A 19,144-nucleotide genomic window follows, 5' to 3' on the forward strand; every position below is an offset into this window, starting at 1 on the left:
TAGTGACAATTTAAACTAATCGAAAATATCAAAATTCCTTACAGTTCGAGTGACCTTTGATATTTAAAAAATTATCAAAATTATCAATTTCATAGTTTTAGGTTATTCTTGACTTTTCTACCTTCCCCTCCCTTTTTTTCTAAGCTAGTGACAATTTAAACTAATCGAAAATATCAAAATTCCTTACAGTTCGAGTGACCTTTGATATTTAAAAAATTATCAAAATTATCAATTTCATAGTTTTAGGTTATTCTTGACTTTTCTACCTTCCTCCTCTTTTTTCTAAGCTAGTGACAATTTAAACTAATCGAAAATATCAAAATTCCTTACAGTTCAAGTGACCTTTGATATTTAAAAAATTATCAAATTATCAATTTCATAGTTTTAGGTTATTCTTGGACTTTTCTACCTTCCCCTCTTTTTTCTAAGCTAGTGACAATTTAAACTAATCGAAAATATCAAATTCCTTACAGTTCGAGTGACCTTGATATTTAAAAATTATTCAACATTAGTCAATTTCATAGTTTTATGTTATTCTTTGACTTTTCTACCTCCCCTTCTTTTTACTGAGCTAGTGACAATTTAAACTAACGAAAATATTCCAAAATTACCTTACCGTTCAAGTGACCTTGATATTTAAAAAATTATCAAAATTATCAATTTCATTAGTTTTTAGGTATTCTTGACTTTTCTACCTTTTCCCCCTCTTTTTTCTGAGCTAGTGACAATTTTTAAAACTAATTTTCGAAAAATATCAAATTCCTTACAGTTCGACGTGATCCTTTGATATTTAAAAACATGGTATCAGAGAGATTACTCAATTTCATAGTTTTATGTAATTCTGACACTTTTCTACCGTTTCCCTCTTTTTTCTAAGCTATGCACAATTTAAACTAATCGAAAATATCAAAAATTCCTTACAGTTCGAGTGACCTACCTTTGATATTTAAAAATTATCAAAATTATCAATTTCATAGTTTAGGTTATTCTTGACTTTTCTACCTTTCCTTCTTTTTTCTAAGCTAGTGACAATTTAACTAATCGAAAATATCAAAATACCTTACAGTTCAAGTGACCTTTGATATTTAAAAAATTATCAAAATTATCAATTTCATAGTTTTAGGTTATTCTGACTTTCTACCTTCCCCTCTTTTTTCTAAGATAGTGACAATTTAAACTAATTGAAAATATCAAAATTCCTTACAGTTCGAGTGACCTTTGATATTTAAAAAATTATCAAAATTATCAATTTCATAGTTTTAGGTTATTCTTGACTTTTCTACCTCCCCCTCTTTTTTTCTAAGCTAGTGACAATTTAAACTAATCGAAAATATCAAAATTCCTTACAGTTCAAGTGACCTTTGATATTTAAAAAATTATCAAAATTATCAATTTCATAGTTTAGGTTATTCTTGACATTTCTACCTCCCCCTCTTTTTTCTAAGCTAGTGACAATTTAAACTAATCGAAAATATCAAAATTCCTTACAGTTCAAGTGACCTTTGATATTTAAAAAATTATCAAAATTATCAATTTCATAGTTTTAGGTTATTCTTGACTTTTCTACCTCCCCCTCTTTTTTCTAAGCTAGTGACAATTTAAACTAATCGAAAATATCAAAATTCCTTACAGTTCAAGTGACCTTTGATATTTAAAAAATTATCAAAATTATCAATTTCATAGTTTTAGGTTATTCTTGACTTTTCTACCTTCCCCTCTTTTTTCTAAGCTAGTGACAATTTAAACTAATCGAAAATATCAAAATTCCTTACAGTTCGAGTGACCTTTGATATTTAAAAAATTATCAAAATTATCAATTTCATAGTTTTAGGTTATTCTTGACTTTTCTACCTCCCCCTCTTTTTTCTAAGCTAGTGACAATTTAAACTAATCGAAAATATCAAAATTCCTTACAGTTCAAGTGACCTTTGATATTTAAAAAATTATCAAAATTATCAATTTCATAGTTTTAGGTTATTCTTGACTTTTCTACCTTCCCCTCTTTTTTCTAAGCTAGTGACAATTTAAACTAATCGAAAATATCAAAATTCCTTACAGTTCGAGTGACCTTTGATATTTAAAAAATTATCAAATTATCAATTTCATAGTTTTAGGTTATTCTTGACTTTTCTACCTCCCCCTCTTTTTTCTAAGCTAGTGACAATTTAAACTAATCGAAAATATCAAAATTCCTTACAGTTCGAGTGACCTTTGATATTTAAAAAATTATCAAAATTATCAATTTCATAGTTTTAGGTTATTCTTGACTTTCTACCTTCCCCCTCTTTTTCTAAGCTAGTGACAATTTAAACTAATCGAAAATATCAAAATTCCTTACAGTTCAAGTGACCTTTGATATTTAAAAAATTATCAAAATTATCAATTTCATAGTTTTAGGTTATTCTTGACTTTTCTACCTTCCCCCTCTTTTTTCTAAGCTAGTGACAATTTAAACTAATCAAAAATATCAAAATTCCTTACAGTTCAAGTGACCTTTGATATTTAAAAAATTATCAAAATTATCAATTTCATAGTTTTAGGTTATTCTTGACTTTTCTACCTCCCCCTCTTTTTTCTTAGCTAGTGACAATTTAAACTAATCGAAAATATCAAAATTCCTTACAGTTCAAGTGACCTTTGATATTTAAAAAATTATCAAAATTATCAATTTCATAGTTTTAGGTTATTCTTGACTTTTCTACCTTTCCCTTTTTTCTGAGATAGTGACAATTTAAACTAATCGAAAATATCAAAATTCCTTACAGTTCAAGTGACCTTTGATATTTAAAAAATTATCAAAATTATCAATTTAATAGTTTTAGGTTATTCTTGACTTTTCTACCTTCCCCTCTTTTTTCTAAGCTAGTGACAATTTAAACTAATCGAAAATATCAAAATTCCTTACAGTTCAAGTGACCTTTGATATTTAAAAAATTATCAAATATCAATTTCATAGTTTTAGGTTATTCTTGACTTTTCTACCTTCCCCTCTTTTTCTAAGCTAGTGACAATTTAAACTAATCGAAAATATCAAAATACCTTACAGTACAGTGACCTTTGATATTTAAAAAATATCAAAATTATCAATTTCATAGTTTTAGGTTATTCTTGACTTTTCTACCTTCCTCCTCTTTTTTTCTAAGCTAGGACAATTTAAACTAATCGAAAATATCAAAATTCCTTACAGTTCAAGTGACCTTGATTTTAAAAAATTATCAAAATTATCAATTTCATAGTTTTATGTTATTCTTGACATTTGTACCTCCTCCTCTTTTTTCTAAGCTAGTGACAAGTTAAACTAATCGAAAATATCAAAATTCCTTACAGTTCAAGTGACCTTTGATATTTAAAAAATTATCACAATTATCAATTTCATAGTTTTAGGTTATTCTTGACATTTCTACCTCCCCCTCTTTTTTCTAAGCTTTGCAATTTAAACTAATCGAAAATATCAAAATTCCTTACAGTTCGAGTGACCTTTGATATTTAAAAAATTATCAAATTATCAATTTCATAGTTTTATGTTATTCTTGACTTTTCTACCTTCCCCTCTTTTTTCTAAGCTAGTGACAATTTAAACTAATCGAAAATATCAAAATTCCTTACAGTTCGAGTGATCTTTGATATTTAAAAAATTATCAAAATGACTAATTTCATAGTTTTAGGTTATTCTTGAGTTTTCTACCTTTTCCTCTTTTACTGAGCTAGTGACAATTTAAACTAATTGAAAATATCAAAATTCCTTACAGTTCGAGTGACCTTTGATATTTAAAAAAAAATCGGGCAAGTGCGAGTTGCACTCGCATTACCTAAGATCAAGGGTTCCGTACACCAAAATAAAACTCATTTTTATAAAAAAAATATATATAAGAAATATAATTGATTAATATTAACATATATAAACCTATTGAGCTGAAATTCGGTACACATATGTATTTTTATTACATATAGATTAAGATTCCTAAAAGTTCAAAGGGGGAGAGAAAAGTGTCATTTTTTGCAATTTTTTCGTAAAAATTAAATTTCTTTCCCTCCTAGTTCGCAAATATGTCCGTCAATCGAGTTCGCTATATTTTTCCTGTAATCTACACTTGAAACTTAATATCCCTACTGAATTTCAGCTCACTAGGTTGAGATTTGTAAAAGTTAAGGGGGGGGGACAGGGTCATTTTTTGCAATTTTTTCGAAAAAATTCAATTTCTTTCCCTTCTATTTCCCAAATATCTCCACCAATCAGGTTCGCTATATTTTTCCTGTAATCTACACTTGAAACTTAATATCCCTACCGAATTTCAGCTCACTAGGTTGAGATTTGTAGAAGTTAAGGGGGGGGACAGGGTCATTTTTTGCAATTTTTTCGAAAAAAATTCAATTTCTTTCCCTTCTAGTTCCCAATATCTCCACCAATCAGGTTCGCTATATTTTTCCTGTAATCTACACTTGAAACTTAATATCCCTACCGAATTTCAGCTCACTAGGTTGAGATTTGTAAAGTTAAGGGGGGGGACAGGGTCATTTTTTGCAATTTTTTCGAAAAAATTCAATTTCTTTCCCTTCTAGTTCCCAAATATCTCCACCAATCAGGTTCGCTATATTTTTCCTGTAATCTACACTTGAAACTTAATATCCCAATCGAATTTCAGCTCACTAGGTTGAGATTTGTAAAAGTTAAGGGGGGGGGACAGGGTCATTTTTTGCAATTTTTTCGAAAAAATTCAATTTCTTTCCCTTCTAGTTCCCAAATATCTCCACCAATCAGGTTCGCTATATTTTTCCTGTAATCTACACTTGAAACTTAATATCCCTACTGAATTTCAGCTCACTAATGTTGAGATTTGTAGAAGTTAAGGGGGGGGGGACAGGGTCATTTTTTGCAATTTTTTCGAAAAAATTCAATTTCTTTCCCTTCTAGTTCCCAAATATCTCCACCAATCAGGTTCGCTATATTTTTCCTGTAATCTACACTTGAAACTTAATATCCCTACCGAATTTCAGCTCACTAGGTTGAGATTTGTAAAAGTTAAGGGGGGGGGACAGGGTCATTTTTTGCAATTTTTTCGAAAAAATTCAATTTCTTTCCCTTCTAGTTCCCAAATATCTCCACCGATCAGGTTCGCTATATTTGTCCTGTAATCTACACTTGAAACTTAATATCCCTACTGAATTTTAGCTCATAATGTTGAGATTTGTAAAAGTTAAGGGGGGGGGACAGGGTCATTTTTTGCAATTTTTTCGAAAAAATTCAATTTCTTTCCCTTCTAGTTCCCAAATATCTCCACCAATCAGGTTCGCTATATTTTTCCTGTAATCTACACTTGAAACTTAATATCCCTACCGAATTTCAGCTCACTAGGTTGAGATTTGTAAAAGTTAAGGGGGGGGGACAGGGTCATTTTTTGCAATTTTTTCGAAAAAATTCAATTTCTTTCCCTTCTAGTTCCCAAATATCTCCACCAATCAGGTTCGCTATATTTTTCCTGTAATCTACACTTGAAACTTAATATCCCTACTGAATTTTAGCTCATAATGTTGAGATTTGTAGAAGTTAAGGGGGGGGACAGGGTCATTTTTTGCAATTTTTTCGATAAAATTGAATTTCTTTTCCTCCTAGTTCGCAAATATCTCCACCAATCAGGTTCGCTATATTTTTCCTGTAATCTGCACTTAAAACTGATGATCCTTACCGAATTTCAGCTCACCAGGTTGAGATTTGTAAAAGTTAAAGGGGGGGGACAGGGTCATTTTTTGTAATTTTTTCGAAAAATTCAATTTCTTTCCCTTCTAGTTCCCAAATATCTCCACCGATCAGGTTCGCTATATTTTTCCTGTAATCTGCATTTAAAACTGAAGATCCCTACCGAATTTCAGCTCACTAGGTTGAGATTTGTAAAAGTTAAGGGGGGGACAGCCCATTTTGCGTAGCTGGGACGGACACACGAGTGATTTCATAAGGGTTCCGTCAGTACACCTATGGTGTACGGAACCCTAAAAATTATCAAAATTAGTGGATTTTTATAGGCTAAGTAGTTTTCCACGAAGATTTTTCGACTGAAAATATTTTACGACTGCTCTGAACACAAAATGCTGAAGATCCTTGTCGTTCAAGTCGACTGTTCTTATAAAAAAATAAAAACAATTAGTATAATAAAACTTTGCAAAGTTCTTTTAATTTTAGTTTATTTTTATAGACTAAGTACTTTTCCATGAAGTTTTCTCTAAAAACTTAGTAGAAATGACTATTTATTAGTAAAATTTATTAATTTACAAGCAAAAATTTAGTCACTAATTCGAATTAGTAAATATTTTTTATAATTCAAATTTAGAGAGTAGATCGTTATTCTTGAGGAGTCTTCAATTACTTTTTAAATACGTGATTGTAATATAATATAATTTTATTGCATATTTTGTAACTGATAAAAGTATTAAAAATTTATAACAGGAGAATTTAATAAGTTTGTGACTAAATTTTGTAATAATTTTAAAAAAATGAAGATTTTAAAATTCTTTTTCAATTAAAAAATTTACGTAGGATTATACAAATATTGTATTACGTTACGTTTAACAAAATGAAGATTTAATAAAATTGACTTAATAATTCTTGACTAAGTAATTTAAATTTTTTATCCTGTTTTATTTAAAAATAATTTGCTGAAAGGGAAAAGTATCAATTTTTGAACCGCCTTTTCTAAAGTTCTATTATCAAATTAATTGTACAAATTTTGATTACTTTTTTGCGTCAATATGAAACAAAAATACTATTTTACGTAATACACACGTTATAAACATAATTTGTATTTATTAAACAACAAAATCTTATTCTAAAATGATACACTAGTCTTATTTTAAATTAAATGTATTTACAATGAACTAACTGTATAAAATCGAGAATTTACTTTGAAAATATATTTACTTACACTATAATTAAATAATAAAATTAGGAAATTATTGTTATTAAATAGCTGAATTTAAAAATTTACACGTGTAATTACACGTGTAGATTTGGCCACATGTAATTACACGTGTAATTTGTACTTTGATACTTTTTCAAACATTTCTAGAATTATTACACGTGTAATTACACGTGTATTTTGAACTTTGAAATTTCTAGAATTATTACACGTGTAATTACACGTGTATTTGGAACTTTGAAATTTTTTCAAACATTTCTAGAATTATTACACGTGTAATTACACGTGTAATAATTCTAGAAATTTCAAAGTTCAAAATACACGTGTAATAATTCTAGAAATTTTTGAAAAAGTATCAAAGTATAAAATACACGTGTAATTACACGTGTAACAATTCTCGAAATTGTTGAAAAAATTTCAAAGTTCCAAATACACGTGTAATTACACGTGTAATAATTCTAGAAATTTCAAAGTTCAAAATACACGTGTAATTACACGTGTAATAATTCTAGAAATGTTTGAAAAAGTATCAAAGTACAAATTACACGTGTAATTACATGTGGCCAAATCTACACGTGTAATTACACGTGTAAATTTTTAATACGTAACTTAAGTTACGTAACAGAAAAGATAATTTTAGTTTATCACGTCGAGAATAATGATGAAAACATGAAATAGTTTTAGGATCACATTTAGGACTTTTTGAGGACTAGTTTCAGTATCACGTTCAGTACTTGTTGATGCATTTTAAAATAAGATTGAGAAAGAAAAAACCGGACGAGGAAGAAAAAAATGCATTTGCCAAGAGTTGAACTCGGGTCTTCAAATTGATAGGCACTGAATAATACTTATAAAAATGTACATTTTTTAAAAGTAAAAAAAAACTAAAAGAAATGTAATAAGGAAGTTTCTTTAATTGCTGAAATACAAACGCCTAATATTTCGTCCATCCACCGTTATTTTCGATGACAGCCTGTAGTCGTCTTGGCATCGACAGGATTGAGTTGGAAACATCTTCCAGACTGACTTCCTCCCAACTTCTGAAGGCGTGGTCAACCAAGGCCTCTAAGTTTCGATCAGCTCCCGATTCCCATGTTTTCACCACCCTTGCCCATACATTCTCAATGGGGTTGAGGTCTGGCGAGTAAGGAGGATGTGGAAGCAATGTGATCCGTGGATGCTGCTCGAACCAATTCATCGTTCGATTAGCCGTATGAATACGGCTGTTATCTTGAATAACTTTAATTTCAGCATATTCGTCCACGGGGAACAATCTGTTGATGTAGGGCAGGAAGTCATTTTCCAATATCTGGACGTAGGCTGCAGAATTAAATCTAGGGCCCACGTCCAGTAAAACTCCGACTCCATGAATGGAGCAGCAGCCCCAAAAATTGCATGAAATTCGACCGCTTTTATTTTTACTGACAACGCAGTTTTCTCGGAGCCGGCTTGAGTTGCTCCTCCACACCCGAGTGCGACCATCTTCTGCAGTGGAAAATGATTTTTCGTCAACACAGATAGTATTAGACCAAAATTCTTCTCGTTCGTGACGATATTGCTCGGCGTAGGCGAGACGTTCAGCGCGATGGTTTTCCGTTAACGTCCACTTGAAAGCTGGGCGTCGGCTCCGAAGGCCCATTTCATTAAGCTTTCTTCGAATGGTGTCATTTGATATATCGGCACCCATAGCGTTCACGAACCGGCTCGTTGAAGAAAATGGATGATGTTCTGTAAAATACTCCTGAATTACCTCATCCTGCGCTGGGGTGGTCTTTTTGGGCGGATGGTTAAACTTCCGGTGGTCACCCAAAGCTGAGATTCCGGACTGTGCGTACCGATTTATCCACAGTCGGACTGTTTTAATTGAGCAGTGCATGTCTCGAGCTATTTCCGCATTTGTCCTTCCTGCTTGATGCATGCCAATTATCATCCCACGCGATGCTTCTAAAATTTAATAAAAATATCTTACAACACAGTTAACCAAACAGATTGTTATAATAATAATAATTATTTTATTAATAATTATATAATTATTATAATAATAATTATTATTATATAATTATTATAATAATAATTATAATAATAATAATTATAATAATAATAATAATTATTATTATAGGGTGAACGTACCAATTGTCGAGGGTGTACCTATTTCTCGTGTCAACAAATTCTTGTTTTGAATTATAAATGGAGTATTAATTTAAATACAAAAACTGATTAGTTTTATGCTTATCAAGTGTAAAAATGTTAAATATAATAGTTTAATATTATATCCACAAATAAATTAAACATTTTAGGCAATATTTTTGGTTATCACCATGGTGATATCGAAAAATGGAACACACTCGGTATTTATGGTGTATTTACCCTACTTATTATTATTAAAATATTATTAATTTAAAAAGTATACAACTTACCACTTAAATTTGAATAAATATTGCGCTCCATTTTCAATTGATCAGAAATTTTCTAATTGTTTTTAATTTCCTTTTCGAAATATATCGTGCTCGTTTCTGACGTCAATATAATCGAAAATGTGACATTTGAAAATAGTTTTAAAAATAACAAATGATGAAAGGAATAGAAATAAAAACAAAAGAACTATTTTTTTCAGTTTATTTCTTTACCACTCTTCATTTTTGAATTTTTTGTGGATTTATTTTTAAAAATATTAACAATAAACCCATAATGTACTGCTCCGCGAAGCAGGGTGCGTGGGTGTTTTTTATTACCGTTATGAAAAAGATTATTCGAATTACAGTAATTATAACTTTTGGTTATACTTTTCGTAAAAAAAACAAAAAACCTTAAAATTATAATTTCAGAACTATTTTGGATTTATAAATGATTGCTTCTTATTAATGTTTCATATTCAGTTTCTTTATAATAATAGTGTAGAAAGAAGCGTTACAATTTTGTTTTTTACAACAAAGTACAGGATAGTACAGCAATGTATGGGAAATTTAAAAATTGTGGACGTCCACATGAAAAGGTTCACATATTGTCGGTTCTAGTTTTCGAGAAAATCGCAATTTAGTAATTTTTGAGCAAATTCTTAATTTTTTTTTTATTTTTTATTATCAATCTACATCTTTTGACAAGTCGAATAATGCGGTTTTTATTAATTTATCGATAATTTAACTGTTTGATTTCATTGGTTCTTTAGAAAAATGAAAAGGGCCCATTTTGTCGGTCATTTGCAAAAGTAATCCGTATTTTAAAAATGGAAGTGTAGAAAAATTTAAAACCTCTTGATTTTTATCTTTAGGGTGTCTTGGACTGTAAACAATTCTTATCTGAATAACTTCTCAGAAGAACCAGAGATATTGATGTTAGAGTCTTTTTTCGTAATTATATCGAAATGAAAATTTGTATATTTCGTCAATTTTTTCATAATAGAGACTGTCAAAAGTTTTCAAATAAGTTTAATATCTATTCTTTTTCTTCAAATGATACAATAAAGTTGTACCTAATCATTAATCCTGAAAAAAATGGTTTTTTAATAGAAAAACTGTCCTTTTTAGAAAAGGGCCCATATTGTCGGTTTCTCGTACTTAAGTACGAAATTTTTCAAAATTAAGAGGGGGGAAGGTTTTAAAAATTTAAAACTTATTGGTTTTTCATCTATTATGTACCCTGGACTGTAAACAATTCTTATCTGAATAACTTTCCAGAAGAACCAGAGATATTGATGTTAGAATCTTTTTTTCGTAATTGTCGAAATGAAAATTTTAATATTGCGTCAATTTTTTCATAATAGAGACTGTTAAAAAATTTTAAATAAGTCTATTATCTATTCTATTTCTTCAAATGACACAATAAAATTTTACTTAATCATTAATTTTGTAAAAAATAGTATATTAAGCAACAAGGGCATAAAGGCAGCCATTTGTTTACGGTGATTTTTGTGACACGAGTGGAGGTCGAGGGCGCCGTAGGCGCCCCGAGACCGAAACGAGTGTCACAAAAATCATTGTAAACAAATTGGCTGCCTTTATTCCCGTGTTACTTACGATATTTTTTATTCCTAATGCACAAAAGTGTCGATTTCAGATAGCAGACGGCAGGGAGTAAAAGTCATTCACTTGTTCGACTTATATGAAAGTGGCGGCCGTTTTCTCCCAAGGGCAAAAATAACGCATGGGATCAGCTGTTATGTTTGCCTCTTGGGAGAAAATGGACGCCATTTTCATATGGTCGAACAAATGAGTGACTTTACTCCCTGTCGTCAGCTATCTAAAAGCGCCATTTTTGTGCATGTGGGATAAAAATGTTTTTTTTAATAGAAAAACTGTCCTTTTTAGAAAAGGGCCCATATTGCCGGTTTTTAAATTAATTACTTAATTAAAGGGAGGGGGTGGTTTTAAAAATTAAAAACCTGCTGGATTTTTATCTTCAAGGTGCCCTGAACTGGAAACAATTCTTATCTGAATAACTTCCAATAAGAACCAGAGATACAACAATTAGTTGGTATCGCAATCTTTAATTCGGTTTTTCTCGAAATGAAGTTTTTGGCGTTATAATCTTTGAAATTCCGTAACTCAGCGAATTTTCAACCAAAAAAGTTCTAAGACCACTCAAAATTTTCCAAATTTTGCCAAGAATACGCCCATATAGATAACTCCAATAGTACTAAAATGGGCCCTTTTCATGTGGACGTCCACAATTAGCTTTTTTTGACATATTAAATATGAAAATCGAAATTCGGAATTTTTGGAGTTCGGCAAAGTACAGGAAAGTACAGCAAAGTATGGGAAATTTAAAAATTAGCTTTTTTGACATATTAAATATGAAAATCGAAATTTGGAATTTTTGGAGTTTGGCAAAGTACGGGAAAGAACAGCAAAGTATGGGAGAGTAAAAAATAGTTTTTTTTGAAGTAGTAAATATGAAAATCGAAATTCGGAATTTTTGGAGTTCGGCAAAGTAGGTACGGGAAAGTACAGCAAAGTATGGAAGAGTAAAAAAATAGTTTTTTCTGAAATATTGAATACGAAAATCGAAATTCGGAATTTTTGGAGTTCGGCAAAGTACGGGAAAGTACAGCAAAGTATAGGAAATTTAAAAATTAGCTTTTTTTGACATATTAAATATGAAAATCGAAATTCGGAATTTTTGGAGTTTGGCAAAGTACGGGAAAGAACAGCAAAGTATGGGAGAGTAAAAAAATAGTTTTTTTTGAAATATTAAATATGAAAATCGAAATTCGGAATTTTTGAAGTTCGGCTAAGTACGGGAAGGTACAGCAAAGTATGGAGAGTAAAAAAAGTAGTTTTTTCTGAAATATTAAACATGATAATCGAAATTCGGAATTTTCGGAGTTCGGCAAAGTACGGGAAAGTACAGCAGAGTATGGGAGAGGAAAATAATAGTTTTTTTTGAAATATTAAATATGAAAATCGAAATTCGGAATTTTTGGGGTTCGTCAAATTACGGGGAAGTACAGTAAAGTATAGGAAATTTAAAAATCATTTTTTTTAAATATTAAGTTTGAAAATCGAAATGCAGAATTTTTGGAGTTCGGAAAAGTACGGGAAAATGCAGCAAAGTATGGGAGATTTGAAAATGAGTTTTTTTTGAAATATTAAATTAGAAAATAAAATTATGATTTTTTGGAGTAAAAGGGACTCTTACACATTTTGACATATTCTTTACGAAAATCGAAAATTCCAAAATTGAATTTTATGAGGTTATATTTTACGAAAAACCATTTATTTGCTAGCCCATAGTTTTCTGCACTTTTCCGTTCTTTGCCGAACTTCAAAAATTCCGAATTTCGATTTTCATATTTAATATTTCAAAAAAAAAACTATTTTTTTACTCTCCCATACTTTGCTGTACTTTCCCGTACTTTACCGTACTCCAAAAATTCTGAATTTCAATTTTCATATTTATTATTTAAAAAAAAACTATATTTACCGTCCCATACCTATTTTCTTGATCCCGTACTTTGCGGAACTGTCCCCGTACTTTAAATATCTTTGTTAACCATGCACATTTCAAAGTATCGGAAACGCTCATTAGCCGTACTTTACTGTGCTTTGCCCATACTATTCTGTACTTTGATGGACTTTGCTGGACTTTGCCCGTATTTTCATTTCCACGCAGCTTGACTTTTCTGCCTTCGTAGATGCGGATTAAATATTCATGAAAATATGGGTGATATACTAAAAAAATAAAGCGTGTCCCGCCACTGCCGACTCTCCCCTATATCTTTCTAACCTTTTAACCAAACATAACTGCGTTTGGTATTTTTTATGTAGTTTGCAATTTCTTCGAATGCAGTTGTAATCATTCGATTATGGTTGCTAAGCTGTGGAATCTCAAAGTTTTTATCATATATTATCTTTTGCTTTTTCATTTCTTCGCCTAGAGGCGAAATAAATATAACTAATAAATTAAAATTTTTTTCTTGCTCCCTGTAAAAGACATAAAATTGGCGCCTAACTTTTGTTGCTCTTTTGTCTTAAAATTTTGTTATGAACTTCAAGCTGCATTAATATAATTTAACCTAAGATTGTTAAAAAACTGTCAAAAATTGTAAAATGGAGGACAAAAAGTTATTAAAGCTTCTTGGCGAAGAAATGAAAAAGCAAAAGATAATATATGATAAAAAATTTGAGATTCCGAAGTTTAGCAACCGTAATCGAATGATTACAACTGCATTCGAAGAAATTGCAAACTACATAAAAAATACCGAACGCAGTTATGTTTGGTTAAAAGGTTAGAAAAAGATTTATTATTCTTTATAGGTAATTTATTAACATTATTATTATTATCATTAATACGAATTAATATTTACCTTACAGGCGGAAAAGTTCAAGAACTGTATAAAAAAATCCGGAATAAATACTGTATAATTTCGAGAAAAAACATGAAATCACTGGACGACCAAGAATTTTTGGAAACGTTTTCATTTTTTAAGAATGTTATAGAGATAAGAAGCGCAAAAAAAATTAAAAATTTTGTTAAATGATGATTTTAATTGATTTACAAATAAATAAAAATAAATTAAATTCTTTGATTTTTTATACCAAGGGACTCGTCTGCAAAAGTATAGGAGAAGGCTGGAATTGATATATAGCTGTGATTCTCTAGCCTTTTTATGAACAATATTTTAATTTCCAAACTATCGCACTCGTCAGGAACAGTATGGGAAAAGGCTGGAATTAATTTTTGTAATTCTCTAGCTTCTTTATCGATTATTTTTTTTATTATCAAACTATGGCAAGCGCCAGGAAAAGTATATTTTCTTGATAAACTTTTAACTTAGAGATAACTTTTTTCACAATTGTGCAATTTTAATTTAGGAGTAAAACAACTACTAATATGAAAAATTAATTTTTTAAAATTGTTTAAATAATTAATTGTTGCTATTTTTTCATGTAACCACTAAGGGTTAGAAATGTCAATTTCTTTAACAATTGTGAATTTTTTCATGACTAAAACATACATATACTGCTGATTAAAAATTAAAAACCATTTATTGAAAAATAAATATAAATTAAATACACATACCTGGAATAAATTAACAAAATAAAATGTTCAAACAATGATTAAAAAAAAGTTTTAGTTTTTCGATTACAATACAGTGTTTAACTTATAAAAAATTACACAATTAAGAAAAAACTATAAATTTCAAGTTTTTAGTACAGTAAATTGAAAAATTAACAAAACGAATTGTTTAAAAGATGTTTAAATTCATTATTTTTAGTTTATTTTCATTCTCGACATTCTCAATTACAAAAAATTGCACAACACATAAAAAAATTAAAATTTATAACCTTAAGTACAGTTTATAAAAACAATAACAATTAATTGTCCCCAATCTAATCCAAAAAATGGTCCTATTTAGAGTCCTCAATCTGATCCTAAAACTGGTCCTATTATAAGTCCTCAATCTGCTCCTAAAAGTGGTCCTATTTCAAGTTCTAAATCTGGTCCTATTTCGAGTCCTCAATCTGATCCAAAAACTGGTCCTATTTCAAGTCCTGAATCTGATCCTATTAAAAATCCTCAATAAAAGTCTTCAATCTGATCCTAAAACTGGTCCTATTTCGAGTTCTCAATCTGATCTTAAAACTGGTTCTATTTCAATTTTTCAATCTTATCCTAAAACTAGCTATCGAAAAATTAAAAAATGTGATGATTAAAAGAAACTTGTTTTAATCGATTCACAAAAATATAATTCAATATTTCCCTGAATCCTGGTAGATCTTAGAGACACATAAAGTATAATAAGACTATTTTTAGATGAACATAAATTTTAAGATAGAAAGAAAATTCACCAATCTGACGGAACAATCATGTGATAGCTAATTTCCTAAATTTCAAATCCGACTTCATGAAAACTAAGTTAACGAACAATAATTTTTCGTAAGTCCATATCCGTTCATATACGATTATTATAAAATCTGTGAAACTCCAACCACATTCCAAGTCGTACCTCACAGGCCATACTTCGTGATTTTGATGCTCCCTTTGCGCTAGCATAAACAACTCTAGCTTTCAGTAGTTTATTTTTTTGCATTTCTGACACTGTTAAACCTGAACAAATATTTTTAAAAAATTTTATTCTTAATTATTATCTTTTTCTATGCAAAAAAGGAGATTTTTTCGTTTATTATTTTGAATTTGAAATAATTGAATTCTTATAAAAGAATTTATATAAATTTCTAAAAACTAATTATTAATTGAGTAGATTATGATAATAATTGAAACTTTACTAAAAATTAATTAAAATTTTCAAAAATAACTGTATTTTTCCAAGTTTTTTTTATATTAAAATTATATTAAAAATATTTAAATTGTCATAAAAAATGTAATCAAAAATGTTCATAATAATTAAAATTTTGCAAAGAATCTTATTTAAATTTTTCCAAGTAATTGATTTTCTGAAAAGAATTTTCTTAAACTTCTTCAAAATAATTATACTTTTCGTGGAATTCAATTAAAATTGTACTGAAAATATTTTATTAAAGTTTTGAAAACAATAAATAATCATATTTAATTATTTAATTAGTCTATAATTGAATTTTTTCTGATTTTCTTCTTTCTTGAGATATTTGACGTTGTGATATCAGATTTGCATTGTCACCACCATCTCTTCTCTTCTTTCGAGTTTGTGTTTGAGGACAATTGGAAATTGACATTTTATCGTCATTATCGCTGTAGGCAACATAACGATTAACAGTTGTTGTTTGTGGCATTTTTAAATGTTATATGCGATTTCAAGGAAAAAATTCTTCTCAAATAATCGTTTCGCCGTGATCTCATTCCAATTGTTTCAGTGTATTATGTTCTTCACCCGCTAATTGAAGACCAATGACAACGCATTTTTTTTGGCAGCTTTGCATAACACTAAAGCAGAAAAATTTTCAATTATTTAAATAAAAATAAAAAACGAATATTTAAATAAAATAAAGACAAATAAAATACAAAAAGACTACTTTTGGACAAACATAAATTTTAAAATATAAAAAAATACTCAACAATTTGATGAAATGGTTGTAAACTTTGATGAAATCATCTAATTTCAAATCCAACTGCATGAAAACTAAGTCAACGAGCAATTTTTCACAATTTTATATCCATAGCGACAATTTCCATAGCACCGACACCTGTCTTCTCCACGGCTGTTATTAAATCCGTCAATTCCGGGAAAGATGTTTTCTCGATTCACATTCCAAGTCGTACCATATAGTCCATATTTCATGGTTTTGACGCTCCCGTTACAGTGCAGCTTCTATGTTTCTATTCCTATTCAATAATTTTTGTAAATAATAAAATTCTTTTTAGGGATTCAAATATTTCTCTACTCTCCGAAATGTCAAAACTTAATTCTTACATGAAATTGTTTATTATATTATAAACCTTTGAATAATAGTTGAGAGTTGTTAAATTTCTTCTCATTAGTAAATTAAAATAATTTTAAAAATCCCACGTGTATTTTAAATGTCATTATTATTGTTAACCTGAATCTCATTTTATCAATCACTTGCAGCAACCCAACAGACAAATAAGTAATTTTAATTTAATTTTAGTTATTAATTAAATAATAATTATATTATTAACTATTTTTTTACAATTATAATAAAAATTTATTATAATTGTGGTATAAATTTAAAAACATTTTCTATTTTTAAAAAGGGAAAAGTGTAACCCATATATTATACTCAGAAATTATATTTACCTGTAATTAACTGCGTAATTCTTCCTTGCGATATTTAAAGCACTTTTTTCGCAACACTTTATAATTAATTCACACTCGGAATTAATTGTAAATAATTATTTGCAATATAAAAGTGAAGAGTGGTAAAATTTAATCAAAATAAACATTGCGTACTGATGACCAATGATGACATTCATTATTATGACAGTTGCTTAAGCATAGACTATAGAACTTCAAGTTGCACCGTACTTATGCAATTTCTATCAGCAACTTCAGGGGGAAGGCATTCGTACGTTCTACTGTATCTTACGATGATTTTCTGCGAATGGATCTGCCCGAAGGTGCGATGATCATCGGCTTTGCGGACGACGCGTTGTTCGTGTGCACTGCCGAGAGTGAGGAGGCTCTTGGGACATTGGTGAACGAATGTCTGCGACTAGCAAAAAGCTGGCTGGATACCAGAGGTCTTGAAATGGCCCTGGAAAAGACCGAGGCACTGCTAGTCACAGACAGACGTGGTTATGAGCTCCCACGAATCGTGATAGACGGATTCGAGGTCAAGTGGAGTAAACAAATTAAATACCTTGGTGTGGAGTTGGATGGAAGGTTAAACTTCCACCACCACATGGCTACGGCGTCGAATAAGGCGATCGAGTGTGCGGCTAATCTTTCACGGTTAATGCCAAATGTTGGCGGACCCCGTGAACAAAAAAGAAGACTGGTGGCGAGTGTCGCCCACGCTAAAATGCTCTATGCAGCACCAGCGTGGGCCCCATCCCTGAGGAGTAAAAGATGTGTTACCATCTGTGAAAAGATACTGTCGGCGCAGAGATCGATAACAACGCGTATCATCTCTGCATATAAGACGGTATCTACGAGTGCTGTGCAGGTCCTTGCAAGTGTCCCGCCAGCAGATCTCTTGGCGAGGGAAAGGGAAGAAATGTTTCTCTTTTCTAAAGAAAGCAGTTCCTGGGATGAGGAATTAAGACCAAGCAAGGGCCTGATCCGCAAAGAAGCGAGGCACAGGCTCATAGAAAGATGGCAGGAAAGATGGGATGGTGAGGGAAAAGGTCGATGGACCTATCGCCTTATCCCGGCACTCGCCACCTGGATAAATAGGAAACACGGTCAGGTTTCCTATTATTTGACTCAGGCGCTCACAGGTCACGGGTGTTTTAACTCGTACCTGTGTCGCTTTAAATTACGCGAGAACGAGGTGTGTGCATATTGCCAGTTCCCTGAGGACAACCCGGAGCACACCCTCTTCTCATGCAAAAAATGGGACTTGGAGAGGCGGGCCATGTTCGAAGGTGTAAACAGTCAAGTTACACCGGAGAATATGGTATCGCTGATGACCCAGTCGGAAGAGAATTGGCGGCAAGTCGAGAACTTCATAATCTCGGTTATGTCGAGGAAGGATCTCGACGGCCGCCAAAAAGCGTAATTTAAACAGCTTTTAATTTGTTTGTTTGTTTTTTATTAATTTATTTTGTGATTTATTTGTCCCTATACATTTTTTTTAATTTGTTTTGTTTTTTTTATTCATCTTTGTACAATTTTATGTTTTCAATATTTTATACGCGTTTATTTTTATTTTTTTTATATATCCGTTTATAATTTTATCTTTTGACTTTTTAAACTTCTTAAAATTTTTGTTTTTTATTGTTGTTGTGCTGTTAATTCCGCTTTTATATTGAAATAGTTTTAAATTTTTTAACTATTGACGCAGGAGAACCGCAGACACAGAACAAAGTCGCAGCAGCGATAGAGTTGGAGCGCCTCCCTCGAAGGCTAAAGTCTTACGACAGTTCCGAGGGAGGGTAAAGGGCTCCAAAAGAAGGGTTACGGGTTTTAGTGGGTCGGGCTGGTAGTAGGTCGCCAGTTTATTAAATTTATTATAACATTTATTTATTTATCCTTTTTTTTAAATTCCCTTTTTTTTTATTTTACCAACCCCACATAACCTTGGAGTGCGGAATCCAAGGTATCTGTAAACAGATTTCCCAAAATTCCCTAAGCAAAAAAAAAAAAAAAAAAAAAAATAATAATAATAATAATAATAATA

General features: G+C 30.5%; 1 long non-coding RNA gene across 1 annotated transcript; it reads right to left on the reverse strand.

The window, feature by feature from the left end:
- Nucleotides 1–15,864: 15,864 nt before the first annotated feature.
- LOC122507241 lies at nucleotides 15,865–17,362 on the reverse strand. Its single transcript, XR_006302099.1, has 3 exons — nucleotides 17,101–17,362; nucleotides 16,401–16,667; nucleotides 15,865–16,268 (listed from the first exon to the last, which is right to left on the reverse strand). It is a non-coding gene; the product is annotated as an uncharacterized LOC122507241 (long non-coding RNA).
- Between the last annotated feature and the right edge of the window lie 1,782 nt (nucleotides 17,363–19,144).

Source organism: Leptopilina heterotoma, unplaced genomic scaffold, assembly GCF_015476425.1.
Source record: "Leptopilina heterotoma isolate Lh14 unplaced genomic scaffold, ASM1547642v1 Lhet_455, whole genome shotgun sequence".
Lineage (NCBI taxonomy): Eukaryota > Metazoa > Arthropoda > Insecta > Hymenoptera > Figitidae > Leptopilina > Leptopilina heterotoma.